Here is an 18347-nt window from a genome sequence, read left to right as displayed (position 1 = left end):
TCCTATGGGCTAGTACCTTGGTGAGAATTTTTGCATCTGTGTTCATCAGGGATACTGGTCTATAATTTTCCTTTTTGGTGGGGTCTTTGGCTTTGGAATCAAGGTAACGCTGGCCTCATAAAACGAGTTTGGAAGTATTCCTTCACTTTCTATCTTTCAAAACAGCTTTAGTAAAATAAGTATTGTTTCTTCTTTAAACGTTTGATAGAATTCCTCTGGGAAGCCAAATGGCCCTGGACTTTTGTGTTTGGGGAGGTTTTTGATGACTGCTTCAATTTCCTCCCTGGTTATTTGCCTGTTCAGCTTTTCTATTTCTTCCTGTTCCAGTTTAATTTGTGGTTTTCCAGAAATGCATCCATTTCTTCTAGATTGCCTAATTTGTTGGCATATAGCTGCTCATAATCCGTTTTTAAAATCGTTTTTATTTCCTTGGTATTGGTTGTGATCTCTCCTCTTTCATTTGTGATTTTATTAATTTCAGTGTTTCCTCTTTTCTTTTTAATAAGGCTGGCTAGGGGTTTATCTATCTTATTAATTCTTTCAAAGAACGAACTCCTGGTTTTGTTGATCTGTTCTACTGTTCTTCTGGTCTCTATTTCATTGAGTTCTGCTCGAATCTGTATTACCTCTCTTCTGCTTGGTGTAGGCTCTACTTGCTGTGCTTTCTCCAATTCCTTAAGGTGCAAGGTTAGCTTGTGTATTTGAGTTTTTTCCAATTTTTTGAGGGAGGCTTATATTGTGATGTATTTCCCTCTTAGGACTGCTTTTGCTGTATCTCAAAGATTTTGAATGTTTGTATCTTCTTTTTCATTAGTTTCCATGAATCTTTTTAATTCATCTCTAATTTTCTGGTTGACCCCTTTATCTTTTAGTAGGATGCTCTTCAACCTCCATGTGTTTGAGTTTCTTCCAAATTTCTTCTTGTGATTGAATTCTAGTTTCAAAGCATTGTGGTCTGAAAATATGCAGGGGACAATCCCAATCTTTTGGTATTGGTTGAGACTTGATTTGTGACCCAGTATTTGGTCAAGTGCACACGTTCCATGTGCACTTGAGAAGAATGTGTATTCAGTTGCATTTGGATGGAATGTTGTGTATATATCTGTGAAATCTATTTGGTCCAGTGTATCATTTAAGGCTCTTGTTTCTTTGGTGATGTTCTGCTTAAAAAATCTGTTGTTTGCTGAAAGTGCTGTGTTGAAGTCTCCTACTATTAGTGTATTTTATCTAAGTATCTCTTTACTTTGGTTATTAATTGATTGATAAACATGGCAGCTCCCACATTACAGGCATAAATATTCATGATTGTTAGGTCTTCTTGTTGGATAGACCCTTTAAGAATGATACGGTGTCCCTCTTCATCTCTTACTACAGTCTTTGGTATAAACTTTAATTTATCTGATATGAGGATTGCTACCCCAGCTTTCTTTTGGGGACCATTTGAATGGTAAATGGTTCTCCACCCCTTCATTTTCATGCTGGAGGTGTTCTTATGTCTAAAATTAGTCTCTTGTAGACAGCATATAGATGGGTCTTGCTTTTTTATCCAGTCCAATATCCTATGTCTCTTGATGGGATCATTTAGCCCATTCACAATCAGAGTAACTATCGAAAGATATGAATTTAGTGTGTTTGTATTACCTACTTAGTTTTTGTAAGGTTTGTATTTTTGTAAGTTTTGTATTACCTACCCTGTTTTTGTGGATTATTTCTTTGGGCTCCTTCTTTCTTTTACAAGGTCCCCCTTAATATTTCTTGCAGAGCTGCTTTGATGGTCACATTTTCTTTCAGTTTCCACCTATCCTGGAAGCTCTTTATCTCTCCTTCTATTCTGAATGACAGCCTTGCTGGATAAAGTATTCTTGGCTGCATGCTTTTCTCATTTAGTATCCTGAATATATCATGCCTGACATATCTAGCCTGCCAGGTCTCTGTGGAGAGGTCTGCTATTAATCTGATATTTCTCTCCATATAAGTTAAGAATCTCTTGTCTCAAGCTGCTTTAAGAATTTTCTCTTTATCTTTGAAATTTGCTAGTTTCACTATTAAATGTCCAGGTGTTGAATGCTTTTTATTGATTTTGGGGGGGATTCTCTGTTTTGGATTTGAACGCCTGTTTCTTTCCCCACATTAGGTAAGTTCTCAGCTATGATTTGCTCAAATGTACTTTGTGGTACCCCCTGTCTCTCAGTCTCTTCTGGAATCCAAGTTAGACATATATTCTTCCTTCTCAAGCTGTCATTTATTTCCCTAGGCCTTTCCTCATGGGCTCTTAATTGTTTTTCTCTTTTTTCCTCAGCTTCCTTCCTTTCCATCAACTTGTCTTCTATGTCATTCTCTCTCTTTTCCACTTCATTAACCCTAGTAGTTAGAACATCCAGTTTGGATTGCATCTCAGTTAAACTAGTTTTAATTTTGGCCTGATTAGATCTCAATTCTGCAGTAACGAAGTCTCTAGAGTCCTCTACACTTTTTTCCAGAGCCCCCAGTAGCTTTATAATTGTACTTCTGAATTGACTTTATGACATCATATTGAAATCCAAATTCTGTAATTCTGTGGCAGAGAGTGTTGTTCCTGGTTCTTTCTTTTGTGATGAGTTCTTCCTTCTAGTCATTTTGTCCAGTGCAGAGTGGCTATATGAGCAGGCAGAGTAAAAAATATCAACCATGACCTAAGTAAAATATACTCTAAAAAATTCTCTAGCTGAGGAGTCTCAGTCTGGCCCTCCTACAATGGAGAAAGTGGCAACCAATCCCAGGGAGAGAGAATTTAAGCAGACTCTTCGCTGAGTGTGAGGCTCCATCTCACAATGCTGAGATCAAGGAATGCCTGTGTGGCTCAGCAATTGAGCGTCTGCCTTTGGCTCAGGGTGTGATCTTGGAGTCTTGGGATTGATTCCCACATTGGGCTTCCTGCATGGAGCCTGCTTCTCCCTCTGCCTATGTCTCTGCCTCTCTCTCTGTGTCTCTCGTGAATAAATACATAAAATCTTTAAACAAAACAGAACAAAAAACAATGCTGAGATCATGACCTGAGCCAAAATCAAGAGTTGGATGCTTAACTGACTGAACCACCCAGATGGCCATCTACTAAGGGGATTTTTAAAAAAGCAATTCAATCAACAAATACAATAACTTTTGAATTGAAGAAGACAATGAAAAGGCTGAGATAAAGAATAATAGGGTGTGAGATGTGGGGTGGGGTTGGCTCCTCTGTGTAACAGACTTGGGCAGAGTTAAGCATGCAACATATTTCCCAAGGAGTGTCCTGGGATGTGCACTTGTGGGAAGAGAAGGAGGAAGCAAGATGGTCAATCCCTTGGTATTTCTTCCTTCAGGTTGGGCTGAAATGGCCAGGCCTTTCCTTGTGCTCTTGCACTGGTCAATTGTTGGATGTGGACCACATTTGTGAGGGTGGCTCTCTGTAGCTGAGACAATCCCTGTGAAGGAGCTGACTTCTGAAGGATGTCTGCTGACAGTAGTCCCAGCATCTGGGATGAATCCTTAGAGGGAATCTGGGTGTTACATCTCAGGAGCATCCACCACAAAAGGGAAGGGACATATACTTTACCATATATTTTTTAAAGATTTGCATTTCTTCATTTGAGAAGGGGTGGGTGGTCAGAGGGAGACAAAGAGAAGCAGAATCACTTGTTGAGCATGGAGCCTGATGTAGGGCTTGATCTTACCACCCTGAGATCACAACCTGAGCTGAAACCAAAAGTCAGCTGCTTAACCAACTAAGACACCCAGGCACCCAGGGGACATTGACTTTAAACACAATAGTTAAGAAGGTCTCTCTGAGGTGGTAACATTTAAGGAAAGGCCTGGAGGATGAGAACGTGCCAACAAGGCCAAAAAAGAAAAATAAAGTAAATGAAGAAATATTGTATGTGTGAAGGTCCTGAGGTAGGAAAGAATTTAGTTTGGATACCTCTGATATAAGCCAGTAAAGAATAAATAGTTAATATTCTTTTTTGTCTCTGAGCTACATCTTTTTAGGTTTCTGATAACTAACTGCAGTCTTCCTCAAGCTGCTGTGTGCTTCCAGTAGCATGCTGGAGTCAGCTTCTACCAGCTTTAGAGAGTCAATTGTTAAATGTTGAGATATTTTGGGAGCTGATTGTTAAGCCATTGGCATCTTCACAGATGTCTAAGATCAGATTGCTATAACAGAATACCATCAACTGGGCAGCTTATAAACAATAGAAACAAACAAACAAAAAACAATAGAAACAGATTTCTCACAGTTCTGGTGCCAGCACGGTCAGGTTCTGAGAAGGCCCTTTCTGGGTTGCTGGCTGCCGATTCTACTTGTATCCTGTCCCACACCCCTGGCAGAAAGAGAGCAGGCTAGCTCTATGGCCTCTTCTTGTAAGAGCACTAATCCTCTTCACGAGGCTCCAGCCTCATGACCTCATCACTGCCCAAAGGCCCCAGCTCCTGATGCCATCACATTGGGATTAGGGTTTCATACTATGAATTTGGGGGAATATTATTGCTTCAAAGTCTTTTGAAGGGACAGGACTAAGGAATATGTGATGTTTAGAAAGAGGAAAATAATGAATTCATACTGATACTTTCAATTCAAATTTAAAGGTTGTATTTATTTGAGAGAGACTGAGTGAGGGCAAGAGAGAGAGCACAAGTGGGGGGGGGGCAGGGCAGAAACAGAGGGGAGAAATAGACTCTCTGCTAAGCAGAGAGTCCCACTCGGGGCTGGATCCCAGGACTCTGGGATCATGACCTGAGCCGAAGACAGATGCTTAACCAACTGAGCCACCAGGTGCCCCTCAATTTAAATTTAAGATGACAAGACTTTTAATGAGCTACTTCAATGCTGAAAATCTTGGTTCTTACTACCATTAACATAATACTTCATTTGCTTTATTCTTGATATACATATGACAGTTCCAAATAATAATAAATTACAATAATAATAATAAGGCTAATGAATGCAATTTAAAATTTTTGTCAGTCTTCACAATTTTAGCTCAAAAATGCAAAAGAAGTGACAGAAGTAGAAAAATCATTGTTTTTTTTAAAATCTTAAATGAAATATGAACGGAGGCAATAATTATTGCTGTCATTAATGTAGGCTAAGCCTCATGTGAAAGGTCAATGGGGAACTTTGAATTATAGGGTTGGCTTGACAGCACCTGAATTCACTGATCAATCATCATCATTAAAAGTGGGATATGACTCATCCTTGCATCTGCTGGCGGTACAACAGGAGGCACCCAGAGCTGCCTACAAGGCAGTCCTGGGAGGGTATAAATGAACCTAAGCCAAACTAAGCCTCTAGATCTAACTTTACCAGAAATACAGAGGACAGAAGAGCAAACTAACCAACAGTACAAGGAGGCAAGACCCCAAATTTAGGATGTGGGATATTCTAAAGGGCAAATGAATGCCATACTTCAACAAATAAATGCCGTGGGAAAAGAGAATAGGATTTAGTAGAATAGATGAGACTTAAGAGATGTGAAAACCAGATGTGATGTGTGGAACTTGTTTGTAACTTAAATCAAACCAACATTAAAAAGACATTTTTGAAATAAACAGGGAAATTTGAAACACCCTGGGTATGGTATTAGATGACAGTAAAGAAGAATTGTTCATTTTAGGAGGCTAATAATGACCACATACCTGGGTTTGAAAAGTCCATGTCTGTTCGTTGTGTATACTGACATATTTACAGGTTGATGGATAACATGATATGAAGGGTGGAATTTACTTTAAAATGAAGGAAAAAAGAGGAAAAGTGCATGGGGAGGAAATAGATAAAATATTGATAAGTCTTGTAGGTGGAAGACCAGTACATAGACCATTATACAATTCTCTATTTTTTGGGTAGGGAATAGTTTTTAAGAAATGGCTAAAGAACGAGCATTCCAGGCAGAAAGGCCAATGTAATTGACGATGTGGGTAAGGAAGTACAAAGGATATTCCAGATATGGTTCTGTGTGGCATTCAGAATGCAAGCGGAAGGATAGGGGGAACTAAACTGGGAGTTGTAGATTAGGATCAGATCATGCAGTCTTCAATGCTGAACTTAAATTTTATCCTACGGTCAGTGGAAATGTCTGAGGCTGTGAAGCAGAGGAAAGATAGGCTCAGGGACAGAAGTTGGCACCATGGCCCAAATAGATAACAGGTGGGGGCTGGCAGGCTGAGGAGGAGGAACAGTGAGTCCAGAAAACCCATACAGAGCAAAAAGGTGATGGTGCCTGACACCTCCATTTAATCAGCTGGGTGTTTTGTCATTCGGCAAATATTTACTGACCGAGTACACTGTGCCCAGTGCTGTTTTAGGCATAGGGGATCGATTAGTGAACTAGATAGCACAACAGAGGCCCTGTCTGATGGAGGTGGCCTTTCTCCTTCTCTTTCCTGCCTGTATTCTTCTCTGATGAAGTGTTTACTACAGAAGGGACTTGGAGTTCCCTGTAAATGTAAGCTATGACCCACAGTTCCTAGAACTTTCTATGTATACCATTCACCACTCTGTATTATAATGATTTACCTAATGTTTGTCTCTTCTCAGGACAGCATATCTCAGCCTTGGCACTACTGCCATTTGGGGCCAGATAATACTTTGTGGTGGGGACTTAGCCCTTTGTGCTATAGGATGTTGAGCAGCATCTCTGGGATCTACCCACTAGATGCCAGTAACACTCTCAGAGTTGTGATGAACAAAAATGCCTCCAAATATTGCCCAATATCCAGGGGAACAAAGTTACCACCTGTTGAGGTCCCTGCCTCATATCAGTGTTTCTCAATCCTAACTGCACACTAGAATCACCTGGAGAGCTTTAGAAACTATTGCCAGTACTTGGCCATCCCAGACTAACTAAACAAGATTGTCTGGGCATTGGGCCTAGGCACTGACATTTTTTTTAAAAAGAGTATCCCAGGGATTCTAGTGTGACTCAGGATTGAGAACTTCTGTCCTAGGCAGTAAACTCCGTGAAAGTGGGGGAAATGTCTCTCTTTTATGGTGGTGTTTCTGGTACCTAACACAGTGATCCCTGAATGAATGATGCATGGCAAATGAATTAACGTGTAGAGAGACAGGAAGACATGTCAAAACATAAAAGTGGCATTTGGGGAAAGCCAGCACACCACCTTATTTTATGGTCATGGGTACCAACTGTTGGATAGTCTCTTCCGATTTTCTTTTTTGTGCGGAGGTGGGCACAAAGTAGATTTAAAAAGAAAGAGAAAAAGAAGTACTCTGCAAACCTCTTCAAAGACATTAGAGGAAATGGGGCTGAGAAGTCTTGCCTAAGTCCCCTAGCACTGCCAAGGGAGTTTTCCCACCTTAATCTGAATACTTAAGTCACCTCTTTCTAATGGCCTCTGGTCTTGGCCAAGGATTTCTGAAATTCTGGTCATTTCAGCTGACCATACATCATCCCCATCAGCATGAGTTTCAGGAACATCAGTATTGAGAATCATGTCCATTGTTTCTTAATTGGCATAACCTCAACAAATGTAATGTGAAAATTTTGAATGATTATGGTGTCCTCTTCTGCCACACCTGAGAAAGTATATCCCCAAATTGGTGGCAATATGATGGTGGGCTGAGCTGAGTTGACCTGGCTTTTTTTTTTTTTTTTTTTTTTTGGTCATGAGATGCAGAAAAGAAGATGTGGAGACAGTTGTCAAAATTTTTGGATGGAGGATGCCTGGGTTGTTCAGTCCTTTTTTTTTGGGGGGGGGGGGGTTGTTCAGTCCTAGTGACTCTCCTGCACCTATCTGCTGCCACCCTAAATCCATCACTGATTGCTTCACCTTCTGGAATTCCTTATATTCCTAACTAGCAGCACCCTCCTAACAGTCACCCAACACTAATGCCTTCTCTCCCAATCCTCACCTCCATTCAGTACCCTTGCCTTCCATCCTAAGATTTATTTTTTAAGGTTTTATTTATTTATTCATGAGAGACACAGAGAGGCAGAGACACAGGCAGAGGGAGAAGCAGGCTCCATGCAGGGAGCCCGATGTGTGACTCGACCTGGGGACCCCAGGATCATGCCCTGAGCTGAAGGCAGATGCCTAACCACTGAGCTACCCAGGCGTCCCATCAGTTGCCTATCTTAAGATAGGAATAACAATAGTATTCACTCATAAAGATTATGTTCCAGGAAAAAAATGAATTTACTTCCATTAAAAAATGGACTTTCCCCAGGGCCTCACCACCCAACAGTTATTACACTTTGAGAACACAATGGGCAAGGGAGATGGGTATTGATACAATTGTCAAGTATTTGCTCTTCTTGGATTTGGACCTGAGACTTAAGTGGCCCTCAGGGAAGTCTTAAGTGCACTAAAGTTTTATTTATCTACCATTTTATCATACCCTGATCTATTTTATAGGGAACAGGCAATGTCAACATGAGAGCGGCAATCTGGTGGATTGCTTGAGTCTTAAACAAAGGAAAGGAGAGTCCATTCCTCCTTAGTTTTCTGTAGGTTTCGAGATAAATAGCTCTTGACCCAGATGACCTTTGTAAGTGGGACAAAGTGTGTCAGGAGTTTTGGGCTCAAAAGGCTGCAGGGGTGGGGCAGATATCATTAGTGAAGAATGCTGGCAGTGGCACATGCCCACTATGGAGCCCTGCTCTGAGAGTATGGCCCATGGAAGGGAGCAGCCATCGGGATCCTCAGCTTCAACTTAGGAGTTTTTTGTTGGAATGCAGGCCTGGAGTTGGCCCAGCTCCTGGTTCATCAAGAGAAACCCCTGACCTAGATTCTCAGGTGAAACCACCTGATTCTAAGTGTTTGTTTAGATTTCTACAAAATACCATGTGCAAGCAAAACACATATTCAGATGATGTCTTCTTATCAATACATAGCAGATTTTTAGTTTGTGTTTGTGCATTCTACTATTAGAGGTGACATTGCACTATGAGAAAACATCCCAGATGTTATATCCTGAACACTGCCTAGGTTCCAACCTAACTCCACCATGTCCCAGCTGAATGACTTAACCAGTTTTTGTCTCAGTTTCTGCTCTGTATTTGGTGACAGTAAAAGGACTTAACCTTTCAGAGTAGTTGGGAGGATTTAGAGTTAGTATGTGAATGGGTGGTTGGAACTTGGTAAACATGTAAGGCCCAAGCCTTGTCTGTGGGTTTTCAGAGTACACAAGGGTCATCTTATTTCAACAGGGAGTGGCTCCCCAGCCATATACTTTCCAAAGGCCCTCTACACCTGTAGAGCCCACAAGGGCTAGCACAGCCTGATTTTTAACATTGTAAGTCACAAACTGACGTCGGGGTTAAAGTCAGAATACTGATAGCACTCACTTACAACATCAGCCTAAGAAGGAGGTACTGTCATAACCCCCCTTCCCAATATGGCTCCACATAACTCCCCAAGGGTCACATGTGGAAGAGGCCAATGCAGACAGCCTGGGTCTTAACCAAGATGTTTAACTGATTCTCTCTAGACACAAATTCCCTGTCTACCAATTTGTGCATGTAAAGGCCTGAAAATCAGGAAGGATGACAGTTTTATTTTTTAAAAATCTATATAATAATTACTTGGAACAGGTATTGCTAAGCACATTACAAATATTAACTGATATAGGTACCTTTATTAATTCCATTTGATAGATAAGGAAGCTGAGACTGAGACAGAGTCTAAATTAACTGACCAGGGTTGCACAGGTAGGGATAGTGGGAGACAGGCTCAGATCCAGGCTCACACCCAGGCCCCTACACTATGCTTCCTTATAGGTAAGGACAAGCAGTTCAAAGTCCTATGAACTTTAGCTTCATTAATTCACCATTGAATAAAAACAAATACAGATTTAGTAAGGAGAGACTTTATTTGAAAGGGTTATTGTGGGGAGATGGCATTGTTGCAGTATGGGGAACACTCTGACCATAGGTCTGCAAGTATCTCAACAGCTAGGCCAAAAAAGAATGTTGCTTTCATAGGAGGGAGTAAACATGTCCAGACAAAACTGGGTAAGAGGAATTGGGATGGACAGGAGTGCCATGACCAGAGAGCAGAGGAGAAAATGTTTCTCCCTGAGACTAGCCTGGTTCTCAGGAGGGGCTGTCTGCTGGATCAGGGTGAGAGTTGGCCAGGATGTGGGAAAAGGAGAGAATCTGTACCAAAGTTGGTTAACAAGCATTTTGTTCCAATGATTCACGGGCAACAGGCAGTTCAGCTAATCATCTATGAAGTGATGAATGGAAGTTTGGAGGATCTGGGTCTGGCCTTATCATAGGTAAATGAGGGGGGCATCCATAAGTCTTATCTGACTCACATGGGGCAGGTGACTTCTTTGCACTAAGTTGTTTCCCAAAACACAAAGAACAGGGGCATTTCTACTTGCTGTTTTCCAGGATCATAGGGCCTGACAGAGCTCAACATGTCATAACTCAGTTTGAATCCAGTACAGACACACCTCCTTTTAGTGTGCTTTGCTTTAGTGTGCTTTGCAGATAATGGGATTTTTACAAATTGAGGGTTTGTGGCAACCCTGTATCAAGCAAGTGTATTGGCGTAGTTTTTCCAACAGCATCTGCTCACTTCATGTCTGTGTGTCACATTTTGGCAATTCTCACAATATTTCAAACCTTTTCATTATGATTTTTTTTTTGTTGTGGTGATCTGTGATCAGTGATCTTTGATGTTACTATTGTTATTGATTTGGGGTGCAACGAAGTGTGCCCATATAAGATTGATAAAGGGAGCATGTGTCCTGACTGTTCCATTAAATGTCTGTTCCAGATCCCTCCCCCTGTCCTCAGGCCTCCTTATTCCCTGAGACTCAACAGCATTGAAATTAGACCAGTAAGTAATCCTAGGATGGCTTCTAAGTGTTCGAATGAAGGGAGGAGTCCCCCATCTCTCATTCTAAGTCAAAAGCTGGAAGTGATCAAGCTCAGTGAGAAAGGCATGTTGAAAGCCAAGATAGGCTGAGCCAGGCCTCTTGCACCAGTTAGCCAAGTTGTAAATGCAAAGGGAAAGTTCTTGAAAGAAATTAAAAGTGCAGGAAGCCTGCATGGCTCAGCAGTTGAGCATCTGCCTTCAGCTCAGGGCGTGATCCCACGGTCCTGGGATCGAGTTCTACATCAGGCTCCCTGAATAGAGCCTAGCTTTTCCCTCTGCCTATGTCTCTGCCTCTCTCTGTGTGTCTCTCATGAATAAATAAATAAATAAATAAATAAATAAATAAATAAATAAAATCTTTAAAAAAAAGGATCTCTAAAAAAAAATTTCTTTTTTCTTAACACACAAATGTTAAGAAAGCAAAACAGCCTTATTGCTGATATGGAGAAAGGTCAGCAATAAAGATCTGGATAGAAGCAATAAAAATCTGGATAGAAGATCAAATCAGCCACAACATTCCGTTAAGCCAAAGCCTAATCTAGAGCAAAGTCCTAACTCTCTTCAATTCTATGAAGGCTGAGAGATGGGGAAGCTGTGGAAGAAAAGTCTGAAGCTAGCAGTTGTTGGTTCAGGAGGTTTAAGGAAAGAAGCCATCTTAATAACATAAAAGTACATGGTGAAGTGGCAAGGGCTGATGATGTAGAGGCTGCAGCAAGTTCTCCAGAGATCGAACAGAGACAAGGAAGGCATCTGCATTGAACAATAGATTTTTGCTCAACAATAGGACTGTCATAGCTAGAGAGACATCAACACCTGGATTCATAGCTGCAAAGAACAGGCTGACTCTTGTTAGAGGCTAATGCAGCTGGTGACTTGAAGTTGAAGCCAGTGCTCAATTACTATTCTGGAAATCCTTGAGCCCTTTAGAATTATGCTACATCTACAATACCTGTGATCTACAAATGGGACAAAAAAGCGTGATGCCAGCACATCTGTTTACAACATGGTTTACCAAGTATTGTAAGCCCACTGTTGAGACTTACAGCTCAGGAAAGAGAAATTCCTTTCAAAGTATGACTTCATTGACAGTGTACCTGGTCATCCAAGAGCTCTGATGGAGGTGGATAATGACATTCATGTTGTGTTCATGCTTGCTAACACAGCATCCATTCTGCAGTCCATGGATCAAGAAGTAATTTTGACTTTCATGCCTTATTATTTAAGAAATACATTTTGTAAGGCTAGAGATGCCATAGTGATTCTTCTGATGGATCTGGGCAAAGTCAGCTGAAAACCTTCCAAAAAGGATTCACTATTCTAGATGCCATTCAGAACATTGATAATTCATGGGAAGGGGTCAAAATATCAGCATTAATGGAAGTTTGGAAGGAGTTGATTTCAACCCATATCATGACCTTGACGGATTCAAGACTTCAGGGGAGAAAGTCAGTGCAAATGCGGTAGAAAGAGCAGAAGAATCAGAATCAGAAATGGAGCTTGAAGATGGAACCACATCGCTGTAATCTCATGATAAAACTCTCAGTGGGTGAGGAGTTACTTATGGATGAGCAAAGAAAGTGGCTTCTTAGGAAAGTGCTTTCTACTCTGGATGAAGATGTTGTAAGGATTGTTGAAATGACAATAGAGGATTTAGAATATTACATAAACTGAGTTGATAAAGCAGCAGCAGGTTGGAGAGGATTGACTCCAATTTTGAAAGAAGTTCTACTGTGTGTAAAAAGCTATTAAATAGCATCACATGAAACAGAGAAATTGTTCTCAAAAGGAAGAGTTCATGGATGTGGCAAGCTTTATTTTTATCTTATTTTAAGAAATTGCCACAGCAACCACCACCCCACTTGGTCACCAACCATCAACATTGAGGCAAGACCCTCCACCAGCAAAAAGATTATAACTTTCTGAAAGCCCAGATGATGGTTATCATTTTTTATCAATAAAGTATTTTTTAATTAATTAATTTATTTTAAGCAGGCTCCACACCCAATATGGGTATTGAACTCACAAACCTGAGATCAAGAATCCCATGTTCTACTGACTGAACCAACCAGGTACCCCCATAAAGTTATTTTTTAGTTAAGGCATGTACATTGTTATTTTAGACATGATGCTATGTTCCATTTAATAGACTACAGGATAGTGTAAACATAACTTTTATATGCACTGGGAAATCAAAATGTTAGTTTTACTTGCTTTTTTATGGTTTACTTTATTACAGTGGTCTGGAACTGAACCCACAATATCTCTGAGGTTTGCCAGTATCTACTATATAGCAGGCTCTTCCTAGGAACTTTCTCCAGAGAGAGTTAGGTCCTGGATTCACAAAGCTGGTTAAAGGTACTACCTTCAAAAATATCTCTGCTCAGAGAACAAGGGGTCAAGATCAATGTGTCTCCTTCTTCTCTCACTTAGCATAAGTTTTCAAGATTCACCATTGCTGTGATGTGTATCACTTTTCCCCCTTCTATGTCTGAATAATATTTCACTGTATGGATACACTACATTTTGTTTATCCATTCATCAATTGATAGACATTTGGGTGGATGACACTTTCTTACCTTCCTTTGTACATACCCTGGCTGATTTTATTTGCTGCATGGAACCGAGGGCCCAGCCTTCATCTCCGCATTGCAGAACGATTCTCTGTGTGGAGAGGGAATATGTTGGCTCCTGATATGACACAAACCTGTCAGGGGAACTGGAAGCTTTCAAATTCATGGCCCAAATATGTCTATCTGTGCCAAACAACCACTAAGCAGAAGTGCAGGAATGGTGCTTCACAAGTGGGAGGGGTCCTCCATCAACACCTGGCCTCATTGGCAGAGCATGTATAACCCAGTTCCAGATCCACTCTTCACTCTCATCTGGTTCTAAGTTAGTTATTTTCAGGTGAATCATACCCTTCCTTGCTGGGCCACAAGAGGACCATTCTGGAGTTGGCTTCCCCATACCTCCCCTCTCTACTTATACAGATAAAGGAGAAGGTGGCTGGTCCAAGATGATGAAGAGGCATGGACTTGGATTTAGGCTCTGGCAAAGAGTCAAAGTCCATTCCTACTATCTCTATGACACTAGTATCTCTCCTTTTCAGGTTTCCCATGTGTAAAATGGGAAAGGAAATCTTGACTGTTGACATTTGGAGAATAATTTTGCAAGACAGTACTGATCACCAGTGACATATGGGGTTTCCAGAAAAGGGTTGCACACATTGCACCTACTGTCTCATGATCTTGCTCCTGTCTAGGATCTGGCCTCACCGCTGTAGACTCAGAAGTTGGATTTGTCCAGCTGTAGATCTATTTCTACAGGGCAAAGCCACATTCACTGGACTCTCAAAACCGTTGTATAAGCATATTATTATATTTTAGAAGACCCACAATTCTAACATGCTAACAGGCTGAGATTTGTCATATGGCCCAGATACTTGTGTGTGCTTCAAATGCTACTGTCTCTTCCTCTGGCCAGGCCAAGGTTGTGAACCATGCATACACAGAGGCCAGTTCCCTGAGCATAGATGCACGTGGATATATGAAGAGGAAGGAGATGGAGCAAAAATTAAATGCAATCAGCATTATTTATAGCAGCCAACACATGGAAGCAACCCAAGTATCCATTAATAGCAGAATGGATAAAGAAGATTGGTACATCCACCCCCCCCCCCCATGCATGCTGGAATATTACGCAGCCATAAAAAGGAGTGAAAGCTTGCCATTTGCAACAGCATGGATAGACCTAGAGGGTATCATGCTAAGTGAAATAAATCAGATAGTCAATGACAAAGACCGTATGATTTTACTTATATGTGGAATCTAAAAAAACAAAACAAACAAATAAACAAAACACCAAAAACAGATACAACAATGCAAAGAAGAAAAGTGGTAGTTGCCAGAGGGGAACGAACGGGCTAGGAGCTGGGCAAAATGGGTGAAGGGGAGTGGAAGCTACAAGCTTCTTCCAGTTATGCAGTGACTAAGTCCACAGGGATGAAAGGAACAGCATAGGGAATATAGTCAGTGGTATTATAACAGTGCTATTATGGGGACAGATGGTAGTTGGTAAATATAGCATAATGTATAGACATGTGGAATCACTATATTATGCACCTGAAACTAATGTAACATAGTGTCAACTATAACTTTTAAGAAGTTAAATGCAATCAACTATGGCAACTAGATGCCTTCATTTCATAGTAGGGATGCCTACTATGAAATTTTTTTTTTTTAATTTGTGAAACAAGTTTAGCAAAAATATATTGAAAATAAAAGCCAGAAACTGGTAAAAGCCAAATGAAAAAAATATACAGTCTTCCCCCAAATGATGGTAAGGACCTAGTGCATTCAGGAGACAGGCCCAGGTGAGATGTGCCAGACCCGGCCTGGTAGGGAGAGACTATGCTCGACCCCACACGTGGGATGTGACGCGGTGGTGCCGCTCAGTCCAGATCCACAACAGAGCAGACTACGGGGGAATCTTACAACAGAAGGAACAAGAGTGCCCACACTTTGTCTTAAGGCTGCCACTCTCTCTCGGGCAGTGTTTGAACACACCAGCCATGTAGCCTTCTCTGTTGCACATTTTCCTACACTTACAGGGCTGGCTAATTTTCATTCTAATTGGAATGATCTTTAAAAGAAGAGAAATTAGGGGTGCCTGGGTAGTTCAGTCGGTTAAATGGTAATTTCAGCTCATGTCATGACCTCAGGGTTCTAGGATCAAGCCCCACCTTGGCTCCCCACTCAAAAGGGCATCTGCTTCAGGATTCTCTCTCCCTCTGCCCCTCCCTCCCTGCAGCTTGTGTGTGCTGTCTCTCTCTCTCTCTCTTTCTCAATAAATCTTAAAAAACAAGAGAAATTATCCAAAAATAAGTACTTTCTTATAGCAAAATGGAAGACATTAAAAATCAGACCCCTTCCATCCTGCCTCTCCCTCTAAGGGCAACTATTGTTACCATTTTGGTGTCTTTCCTTTCAAATTCTTTTTTTTTTTTACATTCCCACACAGACAGGTATAGAATTAGCTCCCTCCCTTTCTGGAGGGCATAAATTGGATTCTATCTAACGAGCATTATACTGTAACTTATTTTGCTTCACAAAATATCTTGGAGCAAAATCCATGTTCGTTTATATAGTTCTACCCCGTCTTTTAAAATTGCTGTCATGTTCCATTATAGGGACCATAATTTATGTCCTCATTTTCCCATTCGTGGACATTTAGGTTAGTCATTTCTTTTGTTATTATATACAGTGCTGTAAAGAACATCGCTTAGTGTATCTCTGAATATATGTGTTTGTTCTCTGGGACAGATAGTGAGACTTTTTTGGACAAAAGATATGCACATTGAAAATGGGCATCGACTTAATCTTTCACATTTATAAGCAATGCATGTAAATGCCTGTTTCTCTAACCTTTCTTTTCTTTCTCTCTTTCTCTCTTTCTTATTTGAGTATGGTTCACAGTGATACATTAGTTTAGGTGCACTACTTAGCGATTTGACGAGCTATACACTATATGATGTTCAACACAAATGTAGCTCCTATTTGTCCTGTTACATGACTATTACAATATCGTTGACTGTATTCTTTATGCTACATTTTTCCTCATTTCCTAACTAGAAGTCTGTATCTCCATCTCCCCTTTACCCATTTGTCGAACCCCTGTCCCCCTCTTCTCTGACAATCATCAGTTTGTTCTCTGTATTTATAGGTCTGATTCTGTTTTTTTTGTTGGTTTATTCATTTGCTCTTTTAGACTTCATTTATCAATGGAATCATTTGGTATTTGTCCAATTTATTTCATTTAGCATAAAACCCTGTAGATCCAACCATGTTGTCTCAAATGGCATGATCTCATTCTTTTTTACGGTTGAGTCATATTCCTGTATGTGTAAAACATATTTTCCTTATCTATTCATCTACTGATGGACACTTCGGTTATTTCCATTTCTTGGCTATTATAAACGATGCTGTAATAAAATAGAGATGCATGTATCTTTTCGAATTAGTGTTTTTGCTTTCTTTGGGTAAATACCCAATAGTCGGGTTATTGCATCATATGATATTCCTATTTTTAATCTTTTGAGGAACCTCTATATTGTTTCCATAGTGGCTGCACCAATTTGCATTTCCATCAACAGTGCATGAGTGTTCTTTATTCTCCATATCCTTGCTAATACTTCTTATTTTTTTGTCATTTTGACTTTAGCCATTTTAACTGGTGTAAGGTGTATCTCATTGTGGTTTTGATTTGCATTTCCCTGGTGATGAGTGATGTTGAGCATCTTCTCATGTATCTGTTGGGCATCTGGATGTCTTCTTTGGGATTATGTCTATTCAGTGCTCTGCCCATTTTTAAATCAGATTGTTTGATTTTATGGTGTTGAGTTTGTCCTTTTGTCTTTTGATGGTGATCATCCTCTTCTTAGGAAGAGTAACACTTCCATTCAGATTGCAGACAGGTCTTATTAGCTTGGAAGTCAAATGTCTTTTCTGATCACTTACATACTGATCCTTGAGTTGATTGTCAGTGTGCTCTCTGATTTCCTGTATTTTCCAATTCCTAGATAGATACCTGACTATATATAGCCCCTGGCTGCTGATAAAAGAGACGCCTTGGGGTGCCTGGGTGGCTTAGTGCCTTCGGCTCAGTGCCTTCGAGCTCCTCACTCAGGAGGGAGTCTGTTTCTCCCTCTGCCTCTCCCCCTGCTGGTGCCCAGTGCTCTCACTGTCTCTCTCCCCACACCCTCAAATAAATAAATAAATAAATAATCTTAAAAAAACAAAAGAGAGAGAGAGCTCTCAAGGTTTACAGGAAAGACCACATGACACAGCCAATATGAAGATGATTTCTCTCAGGACGCTGGGTGGCTCAGTGGTTGAGCATCTGCCTTTGACTCAGGGCATGATCCTGGGATTCGGGATCGAGTCTCATGTTGGGCTCCTTGGAGAGCTTCCTTCTCCCTGTGCCTATGTCTCTGCCTCTCTCTCTGTGTCTCTCATCTTTAAAAATCTTTTTTAAAAAAGAAGATGATTTCTCATCTTTAGAGCTTGAGAGACATATTAACTGTGACATGTTTATTTTGCTATGGCTCAACAGGTGATTTTAGGTCTATGTTGCCTTCATTCAGAATTTCAGATACCTATTTTTTGTACTTGTTGGTATAAAACAATTTTTACGAGGTCCATAATATCCTGCAGACTGGGTTGGGTAAACTCTCATCTCAAATTCTGAGAGGTATTTTACATATTATGTCATCTGCTTATTTACACTAAGCAATGCATTTAGGGCTTTCTATCTGGTTTCTATTGCAAGCTTCTTTTTAAGATTGATGTCTATTCAGTGCTTTGGGAGAAGGCCATCGTGAGGGAAAAAGTTCCAAGGAAGTAAGAAGTGCAGATGGCTATGAGCCACCATCTTTCATAACCTAGAAGGAACTGGGAAGCTTCTTGTTAATGACTTTTGTCCACTCGAACCAGGAC

General features: G+C 40.6%; 1 protein-coding gene across 3 annotated transcripts in view; it reads left to right on the top strand.

Annotated features, from left to right (window-relative positions):
* Positions 1-18347, top strand: part of HSD17B2 (hydroxysteroid 17-beta dehydrogenase 2) — an 86451-nt gene that overhangs the window by 29611 nt on the left and 38493 nt on the right. The window lies entirely within an intron of this gene.

The sequence above is a fragment of the Vulpes vulpes genome, chromosome 12, assembly GCF_048418805.1.
Source record: "Vulpes vulpes isolate BD-2025 chromosome 12, VulVul3, whole genome shotgun sequence".
Lineage (NCBI taxonomy): Eukaryota > Metazoa > Chordata > Mammalia > Carnivora > Canidae > Vulpes > Vulpes vulpes.
Note: the sequence above shows the minus strand (reverse complement) of the source record. Positions and strands in the feature narration are given on the sequence as shown.